Here is an 18863-nt window from a genome sequence, read left to right as displayed (position 1 = left end):
TGCTGCAGCTGCTCATTTGGACAACTGTAGTTATTTTGGTGCACTCTCATTTCATCCGGGAAAAATACATTCATAGATTCCTGTTGGAAATTGAAACAGATTAACATCCTGCTCTAAAATTCTTAAAGAAAGAAGAGAGAGAATGAGAGATTTTCCAGTAAAGTATACTCAGTAAAATAGCAAAAAATAAAATATGTGCACAGAAATATACAGCTAAGTCAGAGTTACCATACTTGAGTTACCATAAAGAAAGCATGGAAATATTCAACAATGTAACTTCCTATACTAGTAGCTTAGCAATGTAGTGATATTGAAGCTGTGATATAGGATAGGTAGGAAGAATAATTGAGACAGGAAAGAGAAGGGAAAAAGCACAGTAGATAATGTACTCATTAGGAAGTATGATAGCATAAAGGACAGATTACACTGGAGGAATCATAAAATATCCAAGTTAGAGTGCAAATTTAGGAGGACTTGTTGGGAATGTGCTATGTCTCTAACATAACCAGAGAAATAAATAGGAGTAACTTGTTTGTTCAAAGAAGTCCTCACATTAAACTAAGATGTGGTACAGATTGCTGTCTGAACCTCTAAACATTCTAGGCAACATCTATGTTTATCTTAATGTTTGTTTCTTTCAGAACGTGATCTCTCCCTGAACCTGGAGAAAGAATTTCTCTCAGGTCTTATCAGGATGATGTAGCACTTGGGGCAAAGATGCAGCCTAGGAGACCTGCACTGGAGGCCAAAATGCAGAAGATCTCAACGGCCACCATGGCCTTCCCCTTGGTGCTGTGGTAGACAGGCAGGAAGGTGAGCCACACACTGCAGAACACCAGCATGCTGAAGGTCAGGAACTTGGCCTCATTAAAGGTGTCAGGCAGATTTCTGGCCAGAAAAGCCACAATGAAGCTGGCCAGGGCCAGAGAGCCAAGGTATCCGAGGACACAGTAGAAAGCAGTGAGAGAGCCCATGTTGCACAGGATGATGATGTAGCCATGTTCAGAGTGTGCATCTTTGTCCACAAAGGGAGGAGAGATTCGCAGCCAGAGTCCACAGAGGGTCACCTGGATGAGAGTGCAGATGGGGATGAGGAGGTTAGGAACCCAGAACATCAGCCACTGCCTCGTGCTTCTCCCTGGAGCTGTGAGCGTGAAGGCCAGAACCACAGTGATGGTCTTGGCCAGGACCGTGGAGACAGCCACAGTGAAGACCACTGAGAATATGGTGTGCTGAAGGATGCAGGCGGCTGTGTGGGGACGGCCAAGGAAGAGCAATGAGCAGAGGAAGCAGCAGTTGAGGGAGAAGAGAAGGATGTAGCTGAGGGCCCAGTTATTGGCCTTGACAATAGGGGTGTCTTGGTGCTTGATAAACACCCCAAGAACAGCAGCTGTGAGTGCAGAGCAGCAAAGAGCTGTGCAAGTCAGAGCCATACCCAAGGGGTCTTCATAAGCCAGGAAGCCCTCAGTTTTCCTCAGGCAGTGATTTCTCTGGATGTTGGCAAACTGATGATCTGCACACCTAACACACTGCTCCATGTCTGGTGAGGTGGGAGAATCACTGTTAGTTTGTGGTCAGTATTTGTCTTTCCTCTCAACCCCCTTCATTCAAGTAGCTATCTCATTTTCCCTGATTCACCAGTTGACCTGTATTGTGTTCAATACAAATAGAGTAATTCTCTATATCAAAATGCTTTCACATCAAATCTCTTTCTCACATTTCTTCTTCTTTCCCTCCTCCCTTTCCGTTTTTATGTTTTTCTTTTCCTTTCTTTCTCTTTCTTTGTTTCTTTCTTTGTTTGTTTGTTTGTTTCTTTCTTTTTACTTTCTTTCTCTCTTTCTTTCTTTCTCTCTTTTCTTCCTTCCTTCCTTCCTTCCTTCCTTTCCTCTCTTCCTCCGTCCCTCCCTCCCTCCTTCCTTCCTTCCTTCTCTAGCTCCTTCCTTCCTTCCATCCATCTATATTTCCTCTAGTGCTTGAACTCTGGCCATGGGACGTTTTCCAGATTATTCATGCTCAAAACTACCACTCTGCCACTTGAGCCACAGCTCCAATTACAGCTTTTTGGGTGCTGAATGGTGAGAAAGAATCTTACTGAGTTTCCTGTACATCATTACATTGATGCTCCATCATCAAATCTCAAATGCTTGAATCGCTTGGATTACAGGTGTGATATATAATTACCAGCATTATGTGCTGCATTCTTGACAGGTCATATCACTCTGGCTCTCTGCTACTCATTCAAGACATAATGGAGAATAGAGAATCAGCCCAACCACTTCACTTTGTACAAGAGGGTCTAATCCAAACCTCAATCTCCTCATTACACCAAACACAAACTTCTTGAGCATTTGCTCTGTGTCAAGAACAGTGCTCCTCCACTGATATGATAAGGTCTGGGAAAGATCAGCTGGAGGAGGGAGAAAAGAAATGAAATGGAGATGATAAACTACTTCTGAATCTTTTATATTTGAAGAACTGCTAGTCAGCCTAGTGCCAGTGTCAGGCATGGAGTGACCATAACAAAGCCCCTTGTATTATTAGTGCATGCTAAGTAGAAAATAAAATTTATTTTGAAATAACCAGCAGTAGGCACTCAGATATGAAAGGCTGTGTTAGATCCACAATTCCATGATGATTTGAATATCATTTCAAAGATCAACAGCTGGTCCTTGATATTTTCTTTTTTTCAGTGTTTAGCTCTTATTTTCTCCATTTCTCCCTTGTTTATTAAATATAGGTTTTATTGTTAGGATACTGTACAAAGTGGTTACAGTTACATGATTAAGGTAATGAGTACTTTTCCTAAGGAGTATATTTCCCTTTTTTATTGTAAAAATACTGTACAGAGTAGTTACAGTTGCATGAGTAAGGTAAAGTGTACATTTCCTCTCTAGGATTGTTGCCTCCTCCTTTGTTTTTGCCTTACCATCCCTTCCTTGTCCACCTCCCCAAGTACACCCGCGACAATGCCAAAGTCGTAAAGTTCTTTTTTCAATATAGTGTTTTGTACATCTCCTGGTTAAAATGGGTCAACCTGTATCCCTATTTAAGCAGATGATTTTTTCCTTGCCCTCCCCAAATTAGGAAAATGTATATACAAGATGCAGGGCACCAGAATCCAGTACATTGAAAACAGGGGTTATACCATGTGGGTGGAACATACCAAAGAAACAAAAAAAATCACATGGACATTATAAATACATTACAATCAAAGAAAAAATCACTTGTGTCCCTATCTTCGTGTTCATTTTGCTTAACATGAACTTATATGGTCATAAGTACATAGCTTTTGACCTTTTCTTCTTGTCCTAGACATATAGTAGTTATTACAAATAATGGAAACCATGGGTAAACATTTTCTTTAAATACAAAAAATGCGATTGAGGAGAGGGGAACATGTGTATTCTCAAGATGAAACCTGTAATAGATTAGAAAATACAATCAGAGAAGTAATGGAGGGCAGTGTGTGTTTCTTGTAAGGAGAAGTATAGCTAACTGTAGCCCTGGATCTCTGCGTGAAGATGCATGTTTTTCCTGCCATGTTACTGTAGATCACCACTGGCTTGCATGGACTGAAGGTTAGGAAGGACAGATGGGGAATTTCTCTAACTAACAGACTCACCTGTCACATTAGAAATCTCATTCTCTGGGCAAGGAGTGCAATCAAAGCAACAGGTAGCATTTCCCTCCAGAGAGGCCTTCCTGAATCCAGGACCACAGCTCTCACTGCACACAGACTGAGGAGTCTGAGAATATTCAGATGAAAGTTAGTGACCATTTATCCTTTTACCTGACATCTGAGACACTCCAGTGATTTAGGGGAAATAATCATCAAAACACATAATCTTTATATGCACACAGCAAATGAATTTACTGAACCTTCTTACAGTTTCATCTGACATGAGCTGAAGAATATGTGGGGCCTCAACACCCAGCACTCACACTATCGGGAAGTCATGGAGCTTTGAAGTGTTGGATGTTAATTCTAGGAAATTAGGAAATGGAAGTTAATCCTGCATCTTATTCTTGAATTCAGATGATCTGTTTACAGCTGAATATGAACATGAGAGGAAAATCACTCAGGGAAATTTCAAACCCACGCTCTAAAGCATGGCTAATTGCTTTGGAGGTGCTGCTGTACCAAGGGCCATTCACATCTCTCTTGGCTTCCTAGCTGTCACAAAGTGGGTGAATTTTTCTGGCAGATGCTCCTTTCATTACATCCTGTCTCACTAGACTAAGAAGCAACAATCTATCCAACCATGGTCTGAAATCTCCAGGCAGAAGCAAAGCAAGCCTTTCTGCCTTCTCATTTGATTCACTCAGATATTTTGTCACAGTGCTGGAATAATGATTCACAGGTGTCATTTAACTTTTATGATATTCACTATGCAAACATAGAACAACATATTGGTCATAATATGTTCCCCTGTTCCCTCCATGAATCTGTTAGTAAGAAACTTCCAGAAACAGAAAGTTTTGAAAAGTACACCAATGTGCCATAGTTTTATTGAACAAACTTTAAAACAGGATAAGGTTATTGCCCATTTATACATAGCTCATGCCATTATGGTTAGAAACAACTGACCCTGGGGGAGAAATAAGGATGTGGTGACATTGTCTACAAGCATTGTGATCATAACCTGACTAAGGGAATTGTAAGCTCTTTCTACAACTACTTCCTAATAACAATACATTTTTGTAAAAGGAGAGAGTAAAAAAAAGTTGAAATGACCCACCTTGGTAATTCCTATGGGCCACTCTATCAGATTTTCGAACAAAATCAGTTGTTGATCATGTGGCCTAGATGGAGAAAATTCGCCAACTTTCACCTTTTGTCCCAGACCTCCTGGAAAATTCCAAAAGCTCTTAATGTCATACTCTGCCTCCAAATTCTTTTCCTCATTCAAAATCACTTGGTCTCCAACAGGATTTGTAAATTGGATCTTCTTCAAAAAGGGATGCAGCTAAAATGGACACATTATATTATGGTGAAGTGTTTCCCAGTATTATCAGAGAACCCCAGAACAATGGATTACTCTTCATTCCCACACTGGATTTACACACACCACAGGAATCCAACCAACTGTATAAAATGCAGGCCCACAGCAGACTAAAGTATTTCCAAGTTCTAAAATCTGGGTATCCAGGATGGGATGTAGAAACTCAATTTCAAGGGAATGAAACTCTAGCCATAACCCACCAAATAATGGATTATCGTATGATAGACCTCAATGGACTCTCTAAATTGCATTCCAATCACTTATTTTGTGATTCTGATCAGAGAATCAGTCTGAAATATAGGTAAATAATAAACTAAGTAGAATGACATAATATTTTTGACAACTATGAAAGATTATCTTAAGCAAGACTTAGTTTACTGCATGTGTGTGTATCTGTGTATGTCTCTGTGTGTGTGTATGTGTGTGTGTGCCTGTGTGTGTATGCCAGCCCTGTGGTGTGACCTCACAGCTTAGGCACTCAACTTCTTTTGTTCTTTTCAAAGTAATCATTCTGTCCATTGAGTCACAGCACCCCTCTGTCTTTTTGGTGGTTAATTGTAGTCATGAGTGAGCCACAGGTGTGAGCCGTTTGTGTCTAGGCAATTTTAGGTTTTCAAGAACTAGTCACCCATAGGAAGATCTTCACTAGCCAAAAAACGGACAAGGGTCTCATAACTAATATACTTGGAACACAAAAAATTAAATGCCCCAACAACAAATCCTCAAAGAAACAACTGCCCAAAAAATAAGTGGGCTAAATACTTAAAGAGAAACTTCTCTGAAGAGGAAAGAAGGATGGCCAATAGACACATGAAGAAATACTCAACCTCTCTATCCTTAAAAGAAATGCAAATCTAAACAACATTGAGATACCACCTCACTCCAGTTAGAATGGCAAAAATCAAGAACTCTAATAACAACAGATGCTGGAGGGGATGTGGACAGAAGGCAACCTTACTGCATTGTTGGTGGGAGTTTAAACATGTTCAACCGCTTTGGAAAGTAGTATGGAGGTTCCTCAAAAGACTGCACATAGAGCTCCCCTATGACCCAGCAATCCCACTTTTGGGCATTTACCCAAATGTTTACAAACAAGACCACACTAAAGCTACTAGCATCACTATGTTTATTGCATCATTATTTACTATTGCTAAGATGTCGAACCAACACAGATGCCGCTCAGTAGATGAATGGATCAAGAAAAAGTGTTATATATACAAAATGGAACTCTATACCTCCATCAGAAAGAATGACATTGCCCAATTTGTTAGGAAATGGAAAGGCTTGGAAAATATTATATTAAGTGAAGTAAGTCAGGCCCAAAGAAACATAGGTCCCATGATTTCCCTTATTTGCAATATCTAGTATATGTCTGAGTCAAGCAGAAAAGGTCAGATAAGGTAATGTTAGGGAAATGAACCCTAAGATATGTATTCAAATTTTTTTCTTTCATGAGATTGTTTCTAACACATTAATAAGTTTATTACTTTGTTGCTTTGTATGTCCCTCCTCCACAGTATAACCTTTTCTTTGACTGTATTTGATGTTGGTATAATTTGTGGAGGGAAAGGGAAAAAACAAATGGTTTAAATAGGGATACAGGTGGAACCATTGTAAAAATGAGATATACAAGTCGTTACATCGAAAATGAGCTTCACATCTTTGGTTCAGGGGGGGCGGGGAGGATTGGGTAGGGAGGGCAGGGGGAGGATGGGTAGCAATTTGAAGGGGAAACAAAGGAGGAGGCTACAATGCTTGGTAAGAAATGTACTCATTATTTTGCCAATGTAATTGTAACCACTCTGTACAGTATTTTCACAACAAAAACAGAACTAGTCACCCTTAATTTGTTATTTTAAAAAGGTACAAGGAGAATTTGAATATATCCTATTGAAAAGGGGTTGGCTTTTTCCACACATAGTGAGGATGGGGACAGAAGACACAGCACTTCCTTGTCACGGATGCAGCGTTCTTCAAGAACATTGTCGTCAGAGCTCTACCCTCACTTCATGGAGAGCACTCTCTTGTACTTGCCAAAATGGTGCCAGACAACCTAGCTGCATCTGCTGTGAAAGCTTATATAGAAGTTCTGCATTCCTAGAGTAGGGCACCCAAAAGCAAAACCATTACCTGTGAAGACAGAAATGCCCTGGGTTGACCATTGTACACTCTTGGCTCTTCCATGAAAAGAAGAAACATCTGGTGGAGGGCATGGGCCACAGCATACACAGTATTGTAGATGTTGTAACTCTCATCTGACATGGTCATGTCAAAAATGTGCCTCAGCAACCAATGCAGTGTGGCATTGTATGAACAGTGCCCCAAGTCTCTGCAGTCAGACTTAATCAATAGGCTATAAACAGACTGAATCCAGGACCTGGGAAGGGAGATATTTGCTGAGTTCTTGGAGAAGGTCTCTGTCAGAATAAAATTGGTGAACCCAGCAGTGTTTCTATGATGGTGAGAGAAGATAAGAGGTGCATGGAAAGAGTCAATCATAAAATGTCTTTTAGCAATAGTCACATCATCATAGGGTGAGTTCAGGACCCAGACTTTGCCTGTAATTAAAAAGTGCCTACATTTAAGAATAAAGCTTAGTAGAAATGTACTGTCCCCATAAATGATAATCACATTGGTTGATAAGTCCATTAGCTGGCGCTGCATCAATAGATCATTTGATGAATCTGAAAGGACATTGTAAGTGATCATGTTCTCAAAGGCAAAGCAGACTCTACTCTTGCCCATCTCTTCCCTCAATTCTGAGAGGAACCACATTCCATAGTTTTCTTCAGTGATGAATAGTCCCACCCAGTTCCAGCTGAAATGAAGCATCAAGGAGACCATGGCCAGGGCTAGACCTGAGTCTTTGGCAGCCATCTGATAGACAGTACCAAACTTTCCATGGTCACTCAGGAGAGGATCAAAAGTCCCAAAGGTGAACTACAGGGAACAAATGGAAACAACATCAGGAAGAGTATGGTCATAGGCAAATCTCAGTCCTGATGTGAACGATACAACAACTGGTAGTACAGTGGTGGGAACAAAAGTTTGCTTATCCCATTTGCAAAGTCATATCCCATGTTCTGAACTCTTTGTAGACATGTACAGATAAGGCTCAGAGCTTTGGGTCATCCTTTCCTCTCAACACCCCTCCTTCTATTTGCAGCAATGAAAATGTGTATGTCAAACCCACTTTTGGAGGCTTCTCCTTGTGAGATTAGGCATTTGGAAGGGTTTGTGATACCACCTCCTCTTCAACCTGTTGAGGGAACAGTCACTGTGGATATGGTTTCACATCTACCCACCCCTCCCAGCCTCACCTGTGGAAGTTTGTAGAGGTCCAGCAGTGTCCCTATTGGGACAAATGTGCTTGAGGTTCCTGTGAGTGCTGCTATCGCTTTGCTGTCTCTTCTGCAGGTGTAATTAGGGATGTTTTTATTTTTCCCAGACAGCCAGGTGAGTAGATCCTCTAACAGATCAGTACGTGAGTAATGTGCAGTATAGATCTCAAACCCCAGAGTCATGTTTGGTAGCAGATCGGGATTCTTGTTGATCTCCTCCACAGCCAGCAGCAGGGTGAACAGCAATTGGTATTTCTTTAAGTTGATCCTGCACAGAAATCACAAAATTTGGGTAGGTATACAAGTATTACAAATGATTAACTGCAAATCTCATGACTTTGTTGAATCAAATGTTGATTTCTACACACAGTAATATGTATAGATCCAACGGGATGGCATTCTAATTTGGAGTCTAAGAAAAGTTCTTAGATTTGGGAGAGTTTCTGAACAGGTCTTGATCAGCATACATGAGATGACTATTCTTCTGAGATTGCAGAGAGAGCGAGAGGGGGGGAGGGGGAATGAGCCAGCTGGCTTTTCCTTTATGCCCCATATAGATAAGTGAAAAACACTACTGTCTGTTGTGATGACATAGGAGCAGACCCAGCTCACATCCCAAATCATTTAGTACCTTAAATTAGCTGTGCATATGGAAAAACTCTTAAGAAATACAATTCCAATTGGGAGCAGATTGTCCACCTGAGTTCAACCAGTATGAGCAGAGAGGCAGGGCCTGCTGTGTTAGGAGTAAATAGGAAAGCAGGCTGCCTTGTGTCTGTGCTCGCTTGCCACACATTTGCCAATGGTGCATCCTTCTGCAAAGAAGTGAATCATGCCTTGTGAGGAAAGTAAAGCAATCACAGAAGTACAAAATTCATTTGATGTGGTAGAGGCACACTAAGCTGACTCAGAGAATGTCATCATTCAAGGGGATTCCCCAGAAGCAGAGCAAGATGGCAGCCCAGGAAGCTAGAACATGAAGATTGCCTCACCAAACAAAGAAGATATGAGAGTCAGGGAGTGGGGACTGGAGGATACTTCTCTAGTAGAACAAACAACAGAAAAGAATGTGTGAGAAAAGGGGAAAGAAGCCATCTCCATGTTCCTCCCCATTACCAGCATTAGTAGCTCATTATGGACAGAAATCCTTGACATTGCAGGGAGGGAGAGAATTAAAGTTAATTCTCAGTACCATCCCCATACACTGAGACCAGTGCTGGGGTTGTGCTTATAGTTTCTACTCCTGTGCCCAGACCTTTAGATTGTGCCTGTGGAAGACACTGTCACAACCTCCCTCCTCCAATCTTGTGAAGGACAGCAGGTATGGGATACAACCTTCTAGTGAGCAGGGCAGAAGATTGGGTCAGAGTTTTTCTTAGAACCCTTTGTCAGGCATGTCATGCTTGGACCAATAATCCAGAATAAACTAGAGGCACTGTTTGGTGCTAGCACCACAGCTTCCGTTAGAATCTTTCAGGAGGTTTTGGAAGGTCCCTGGTGCAGAACCAAATGCCATTTGCATCAGTTTCCACCATGGGTGGGGTAGGCTGACACCTGTCTTCTTGCTTAGCGTTGTGAAGCCACTGTGGCTATGTGACTCTGTTGTTATCTGGCTCAGTCCATCAAGTTGAACAGTGAATAACTTCAGGGACCACTGCCCTAGAAGGACAGTGCTCAAGATGGCACCAGGCAGAAACTGAAATTTCTCTAGGAATTCAGTGTGCATTGGTCTACAACAGCATAAGCTATAGTGTGACTTAAGTGTATCCACATGACAGTTTGGGCTTTGGGGATGCTAGATAGCCTGAGTGGATGGTGGTGTTCACCAAGATGGTCCTGTGGCTTTTTTTCTTTTTTGTTGGTTGTGGGGCTTGAACTCTAGGCCTGGGATCTGACCCTAAAATCTTCAGCTTAAGATTAGCTCACTAGCACTTGAGGCACAGCGCCACTTCTGGCTTTCTTTTGTTTTACTGGAGATAAAAGTCTCACAGACTTTTCTGCCTGGGCTGGCATTGAACCCCGGTCCTCAAATCTCAGCCTCCTAAATAGCTAGAATTCTAGGCGTCAGCCACCCATGCCCGGCTCGTAGCTTCCTTTACAAACCTTACCATGCTGCTGTAGCATTGCATGGTTTTCCATCCCAATTATAATAGGTAAGACAGGGAAGTAAGATGGTGATATGGTCCCACAGCTTAGTGTGGGCTAGGTAATAGCACTAGAACTTGCCATGACCATATAGCTAGGACAGCCTCTGGCAGACTTTTGAATCACCTCAATACCTGAGAAAGTGATCTACCACCAGACAATCTGAATTCTATATTAGCTATCACTAATTGTGTATGGTTGTTGGCATCTTGGCTCATGAGCACACCTCTACCACATTCAACCTGAGTCAATCTTAGTCCTCACCCAGCACTGTATTGGTCTTGATTGCAGTAGACTGAGGATGCTGTACTCAAGCAGGATAGACTAAGGAAAATGAGGCCTGGTTAATGCATGTCAGGAATTAAAAAACTCAAGCTTAAAGCTTGTTCATCTACTTCCCTTAATATTAAGGGAATGAAGTCATTTAGGGGAAAATGGAATAGAATAGATTAGTAAAAAATGAGGTATGGGAAGCTCACAGCAAACAGAGAGCTATTCATCCATCTACATAACTTAAGATTAAGGGACCAAAGTCATTGAGCACAAAAAGAAGCTGGATAAATTAAGGAAAAAAATGAGTCCTAGAGAAGGCAACACACAAACATGTGATTAAGAAACACAGGGCTACCATATTTACTTCAAACAGAGGCAACAGGTTGCATTGCTTTCTGAGAGATGCATTTCTCATCATATGAATTAGCAGTTGTCTTGTAGGGCAAATGCCTTCCTCCCAAGACACTCCCACAAATCTTATGCAACATCCTATGCCAAATATAGACAACAGCACACCTTCCTTCCCTCAAGGATAATCATGTGGATTGAATGGCTAAAACATACAGAAACTCAGAAAGTGTAACACCAGGAGTGATTAGAACAAATATTCCAGGTGTAATAGAGTTCTGGTGGCCACAGCTGTGTCTAATGCCTGTTCCAGCACACAGATCTTGCTATTGCTAGGCAGAATCCACTCACAAGGCCATTAAGTGTCGATGAGGCATATGGGCGCCCTGTGCACCCAGGAGAAGGCATATTTGGACCTATGACTCATTGGGGTTCTCGTGAGGTTTTTAGAACCACAGAGTATTTGTCACTAAAATTGCCTTTGGTTTTCTCTGGTATTGAACTGGTTTATAACCTCACAGCTGACTTCTCACAGGCCCTGAGCTCCCTCTAGTGTTGACATTGTGGAAGTAACTACAGATTCAGGAACTCTGACGCTGGCCTGGAATTTCTGGAAAGACAGGCACAAAGCCAGACCAGTCAGACTGATATAATTCGGAGACATTTCAAAGGCCAGATGGTATCACATGCCAATATTAATGAAGAATGTTGCAGAACGATGAGTTCTCCTAGCATTCAATATAATCATTTTAGGAAAATTCTCATAGAGAGAATCTCAACTCTCATGGATATTTGCTGATGTCATTGTGTGCAATGTAACTGAGGCTTGACATCTAGAATGTCAGTAATACTAAATATGAATTGAGAACTGGTGGCTCAGACCTGCAATTATAACTACTAAGGAGGATGATATAGGAGAATTATATTTTGTAGTCACTTTGGGCAGGAATGTCTGTGACACATTTTATGTGCAAGCACCTCCACAGAAACTGGTGCAGAGCTGTAGGTCAAGTGGTAGAGTGCCAGTCATGACAGAAAAAATGCTAAGGGACAGCCATCAGGACTTGAAATGACACCTGAGTACCAGACTGTGTGTGAACATGCACACACACACACACACACACACACACACACACACACACAGCTCAATTAGAGAATGGACAGAGAAGAGGATAGCTGTGACATCTCCCAATTCCATGGGGTACGTTTCTAATGCTGAGTTTACACATGAGCCCTATCTTTCTCACTCACTTCCTCACCACATTAATTTATCATCAGTAACTCTCATAAATCTCTCATGGAATAAAGTATTCCTCTCCTGAACAAACCCCATACAGGTTGTTTCCACACAACTTGTCTGAGAAGATTCATCCATGACTTCCCTTTACAGAGAATTCTATAGATCTGAAAGTAGTGAACTCACCTTGGTCAAATGCATGAATGAAAGTGTGTACAAAATATGAAAAAGCCAGGCACCTTTGCTCACACCTGTCATCCTATCTATTCAGGAGGCTGAGATCTGAGGATCAGGGTTCAAAGCCAGCCAGGGCAGAAAAGTCCATGAGATTCTTATCACCAATAAACCACTAGAAAATTGGAAATGGCACTGTGGTGCCAGCAACCGAGCACTTGTCTTAAGCTGAATAGCACAGGGACAGCATCCAAGCCCAGAGTTCAAGACCCATTACTGACAATATATATGAAAAAAAATATTCAAATCTAGTTTAGGAAGTTATGAGCAGGGAAAAATAAATAAGCCTGGAAACACGTTGGAGAACAAGGAATGGAAACAGAGTTTCTGGGAATGACATAGGAGACAGGCCAAGACATGGATAGAAAGACAGAAGCTTACATAAACTAGTTAAGGGGAAAAAATCAAATGTGTCATGCATCTCTTATTACTGATCTTTCCGCAGCTCCCCATTTACAAAGCTTTGCTGACATGAAATAACCCCAGAAGCAGAAACTGTATGTCTATCTTAAGAAACATTGCCCTGAAGGAGGTCCAAACATTGGTCCTGTTTTAAAAAGTACAAAAACAGAATGGATTGAAGATTCCCTGGCCTTTGTCCTATGGATGGGGACATTGCACTTTAGTGTCTTTGTATGGACTCTTGGTCACCCCAATGACCCTGAGTAACAGTGATGAGTGGAGGAGTCACAGTGATGGTGGGGTGGTCGGGATATCTCTGGAAAGGGGAGTGGAGTGGAAGACAGACAGAAAACTCTGTACACTTGGAAGAAAGAAAAATATTCATTGGGAACTCCTGAAGTGAAGTAGAGCTGTTGTAGTGAGGACAGTGTAATAGATGCACAGCACATCAATGATTATGTCCAAACTTCCCCCACATCTGACTGTAATACAAAGAGAAAATTCCAAATTTAAGACAATCCAAGAAATCACTTACTGAATGTTCTGTTGCTGCAGGGTAGGGTCATTCATGCCTTGAACGACCAATTCCCAAGAATAGAGGGGGTAAAATCCAGCAATGACCACATCTCCCCTGCTGCATGCCACAGATTTCTCTGTGCAAATGCGTCTGCCATCTTCAGAGAAAGTGATCAGGAGAGGATGCTGGAGGAGAAGCAGTGTCAGAGCCACAGGGAACATTGCTGCTGCTTTGACATGGAGCTGTGATTTTGGATGCAGACTGTGCCTGCAGCGTCAGGTGGGTGTCTAAAAGGATCTTCAGTTTTTGTTGCTTCTTGTTACGTAGATAGCCTCCACTGTCCTAAAGGAATTCAGAGCCAATTCTGTCCTCTGGCTCTGCATCTGGGGCCCAGTGTGAAGGTCAAAACAGAAGTTAGAAAACATGTGTACCATCTTCTTCTCTACACCCTCAGGACCATGATTTTATCCAAGACTGTAGAAAATGAAACTCCAGGGATGGATTCCTCTCTTGTTGAGTTGTTCACAAACGTGTGTGAAAGCAAAAAGTTGAAAACAAAAAAAGCACAACCAATCAAGGGTCACTAGGGATGATGGGAATGGATGACAGCAGAGGATGCCACGTGAAGGTCAAATGATCATAGAGCGCCATGGCCAGCAAAGGCCCAGTCAGAGTTACTGGAGCACCGTCAAAGATGAGGATGGGCAGGCTCACAACCTAGGGAAAAGGCAGACACCGAAGTTTGGTGAAATGACCCATTCAGGTTTTTATACCAACTGCACGTGCACAGGAATCCAGAAATGCTCAATGTATTTATTTACTGCTGCAAGTGTTACCAGCCGTGTCTTGGAATTCCACCATTACAGATGAATACTTCAAGGTCAATGCACTTATCCAATTAGATATTTGCACTGTGAATCTTTAACTTCTTCAGTGCTTGCTTGTTGTTGAACATCAGACTGCACCTATCAATATATGGGCAGTCCATTGTTAGACAGAGATGTTCTATGATCTATGACTTTCTGGGAACATAGCAGGCCTGCACACTGAGGTTGCTGTGGATGTATGGATGGGTCTTGCTCTGCTGTGTCCCCATTATGTCCTGAGTGCTCCGGGAATTCTTGTTCCCACTTGGACAGCTGCATTTTGCTAGCTCTGTCCATGTCTCCCTACCTGTCTTCTCTATTAGTTCCTCATACTAGAAGTGAAACCAAGGTCATAACATAGGGTCCTGCTCTGCACAGAGTTCACCATGGTGGCTGGTTCTGTGAACTGGCTGCATATAATTATGAGGAAGGTCTTGGCAAATGTAAGTTGGAAAAGTAAGTATGCAAATGCTATTTGGTGTTGGTAGTCAGCAAGACCTTGCAAGAGCATCAGTGCTGGGGTCTAGATTGACTTGGGTTCTGAGGTAGAAATCTTTGTTGCTTCTATACCCAGGATTATTGGTATGAGCCAGCTGTGGCTGGCTCAGAAGACAAACTTTTATCCCATTCTCCTCATCTATTACTATATTTGTATTCAGTCAGCCTAAGAGAACAGGCCCTCCCCACTTCCTCTTCACTTGCCTGAAACCAGGAGTCACCTGTCAATCACCTGACTGGGAGTCAGCAAAGGACCCCACAATCTGAGGTCACTTCCTCATCCACGGAGGTCACTTCCTGGACCATCCTGGTCACACCTCCCTAGCACAGTGAGACGTTCCCCAGACTCTGTGGTCACTTCCACATCCACTGTGGTCCTGGCTCAGCACAAGTCCTTTTCTCTCTCTTTTTATTTATTTTTTCCCCTTTTCCTCTGTTTTCTCCATGGGCCTCCATCTCCTGAGTGTGGGCAGTTTGCCTTTTCTACCTGAAGCGTGTATCCGATTTCCTTGCTGGAGAAGCTAACAATTTCTACTTCATTGTTATTGGTGTCTAATCTAGTACTCTATGCCTTCTTCTCCCTACATTTCAAAAATAAGAGAAAACTTGGGGATCTGTGTTGCCTCTATCTATCTGAGTGCTTTCTTTCTGTATGTCTGTTTGTCTGTGTGTATTGTAAATGTATTGTACCGAGGAGTTACCATTATGTAAATCAGGTATTGAGTACATTTCTGTTTTTACAATGTTACACAGTTTTTCCCTCCCTGTCCCACCCACAGGTTGTATGCTTCATTTTTCACACGGTGTCCAGTATATACCACTGCTGCATTTGTCAGGGTGATTAACTGAACACAATGTTCTCCACTTCCTCCCATATTCCTGACTCAAACATATAATTGCATACTCCAGACTCCTTTTGTCTGTGTGACTCAATTTACTTTTTCCATTCATGTGTTGATTGGAACGGAGCCTGGTTCTGCAACTCAGCTTCTAAGTAGTGTCATGATAAATACTCACCATATGTAAACATAGACATAACAAACACCCATACTAGTGTGTGTGTAATACGCATGTAATATTATATCTTTTGTCATATTATGTTACCAACGGTGTTATAATATTCCTTTTGGCCATATCCCCATTAGTGTCTGTTATTATTAATTTCCTGGATAATCAGTTAACGTTTTTATTGCTAATTATTTTATAATGAGTTCTATTTTATGAAACTCAAGATGTACTCCTCTGCTACTTACTTGAACACTTTGTGGGTATAAAAATTGAAGACGGGAAGTGGTGCTGTGACTGAAGTGGTAGAGTGCTAGCCTTGAGCTGAAGATCTGAGGTACAGCGCCCAGGCCCAGAGTTCAAGCCCCACAACCCACCAAAAAAAATTGAAGACCGTTTTTGCTTCTGAAATCATTTTGTATCCAAATGAAACCAATTTGTTGCACCAATTCCCTTTCTTAAGACTTTCATTAACTAACTTCCCTTGGTCATGGGACTTGAACTCTGGGTCTAGGTGCTGTCCCTCTGTTTTCAGCTCAAGGAGAATGCTCTACCGCTTGAGCCACAGCACCGCTTTTGGTTTTCTGGTGGTTAATTGGAGATAAGTGTTGTATGAAGTTTCATGCCTGGGCTGGCTTTGTACCTTGATCCTCAGATCTTAAGCTCCTGAGTAGCTAGGATTACAGGTGTGAATCACTGGCACCTGGATTCCTTACTGAGTTTTAAAAAATTACATGTTTAATTAACTCTTTGAAAACATTTGATCTCAAAATGACATTTTTAAAGATGTAAAGTAGTAATCCTTAGACAAACTGGTTGTAAATTGATATTTCCCCTTTGGTTTTAAAGCAGGTAGAACAGGAGAATCACATGTAGACTGACATTGCATGAAGAGTCCAAACTTAACAAACTTGAGGGATCTCATACCACCTTTTGGTGTTTTCAAAATGCAGCTGATTGCATCACTTTACATATCACTCTTGTAACTTTCTTCAGGTAATGTTTGAAGGAAAGCAACTTTTAGTTAAAAACACTCATATATTGGCCTTTTGGTGTGGAAATAATTGAGCAATGATAATAATAATAATAATAATAATAATAATAATAATAATAAAAGAATTGAGAAATAGCTGAGAGCAGGTGGCTAAAACCCATAATCCTAGCTACGCAGGAGGTTGAGATTTGAGGATCACGGTTCAAAGCCAGCCCGGGCATAAAACTTCGTGAGACTCTTATCTCCAATTAGCCACTCAGAAAACTAGGAGTGCTGTGACTCAAGTGGTAGATTGCTTGCCTTAAGCTGAAGAACTGAGGGACAGAGCCTAGGCTCAGAGTTCAAGCCCTATAACCGACAAAATAAAAGAATCGAGTAGCATAGGTTTTACATTGAAGTAAATATCTAAACAAAGCCATGAAAATTTAAACGCAATTTCTGCTTTTTTTCTTTGTCCCTTAAAAGAAACCACAATGGGAAAAATATGTATGTAGAGCAAAATAAGAGAAGAAAAATAAGAAAACCATAAAACTCAAGGCAATGTTCTTAGCTTTGGATGGTCTCAAAGCCAGTTAGAAAATTTCTATCTTCTACCCCTTTGGCTGGTGGAAGCTACCAGTACATTGCCAGATCCTCCTGGGAACATACGCAGACACTTCCAGATCACAGTACCCAGTCTGGTTGGTCCATGAGCCGTTCACCACCTGTTAGTGCAGGAGTGCGGCTTCTGTCTCTAGGAGCTTCCAGATCCACCCCTACCAGGCCAATCAACCTAGGGTGCAGGCCTCACCGGGTACATCAAGCGGTCCCCAGACATGACAAGCAGCATGTCTGAACTGCTTAGCCCCTGCACATGCTTTGTCGCCTCTGGGGAAGATGGGGCTCAGGGTCCTGCTCTGGAAGGGGAAGGATACTCCCAGCATGCCCTGGGGCATGGGGCAGTGAGCTTCATAAGAAGGAGACCTGGGCCTTGGGCATGAGGGGCTGCATGTGGCTAGGGCCTTGCTCATGTCTGAGGGTTTGTTCAGCAACACCAACTCGGGGCGGATCCTGAGCAGCAGGTCCAGGGAGCACAGGTGGGATCCATAACCTATTCCTGCTATTCTGGCCCCTCTCTGGGTTGAGATGATTCACCTACAATGTACGGGCATCTCTTTTCTTTTTTTTCCTGCTCAGGCAGATTTGATTGGTTTTCTTTTTAAAAAAAACTTTATAAGTTTTTTTAATTGTGAAAATACCGTACAGAGGAGTTGCAATTACATGAGCAAGGTAATGAGTACATTTCTTATCAAGCACTTGCCTCCTCCTTTGTTTCCCCTTCCCATCCCTGCCCTCCCATCTTCCCACCCTTCATCTCACTCCGGTGGTTGGTTTTCATTTAATATATTTGGGTATTTTTTCTCTCTCCCCCTTTTTATTTCCTGGTATCTGCTGAGCCTTTGGCATCACTGGCACTGCCCACAGTGGCATCCACAGACCATTGCAAGAAAAGACATCACTTGATTTAAAAAAAACTTAAAGACAGGATTGATGGTTTTCAGAGTTGGTTGGTGGGAAGAAAAGGGAAAAAATTGATTTACGAAAAAAATCGTGTGTGTGTGTGTGTGTGTGTGTGTGCCAGACCTGGAAGTCAGGACTCAAACTCCCTTTCTTGGCTTTGTAATTCACAAGTGGCATTTTACCATTTGAGAAATACCTCCCATCCTGTATTTTTACTTGTAAGTTAAAGATGGAGTCTCATACACTTTTCTGTCCAGGCTAATTTTGAACTGTGATCCTCAGATCCAAGCCTTCTAAAGTAGCCATTGGTGTCTGACTTGAAAAAAATTGCATGTATAAAAATGAAATTAGTAATTAATTTAATAATAGACTTCCACAAGTATGTGAAAAGTTAATACATATGACTCAATGTTTTAGTCAGTACTTTACAACAGTAACACTTTTTCTTTATTGAGAGTAATTACATAAATTTCACAGTATTGTGGCATAGTGATACTAAG

At 41.8% G+C, this 18863-nt stretch overlaps 1 non-coding gene and 1 pseudogene across 1 annotated transcript; both read right to left on the bottom strand.

Moving 5' to 3' along the window:
* Nucleotides 1-621: 621 nt before the first annotated feature.
* LOC122119618 lies at nt 622-13721 on the bottom strand (annotated as a pseudogene).
* A 4560-nt stretch (nt 13722-18281) lies between these two features.
* On the bottom strand, nt 18282-18367 carry LOC122120016. Its single transcript, XR_006149638.1, has one exon. It is a non-coding gene; the product is annotated as a small nucleolar RNA SNORD35 (small nucleolar RNA).
* Between the last annotated feature and the right edge of the window lie 496 nt (nt 18368-18863).

This window comes from Dipodomys spectabilis, unplaced genomic scaffold, assembly GCF_019054845.1.
Source record: "Dipodomys spectabilis isolate Male_0828 unplaced genomic scaffold, ASM1905484v1 ptg000173l, whole genome shotgun sequence".
NCBI lineage: Eukaryota > Metazoa > Chordata > Mammalia > Rodentia > Heteromyidae > Dipodomys > Dipodomys spectabilis.
This window is presented reverse-complemented; position numbering and strand designations above follow the sequence as displayed.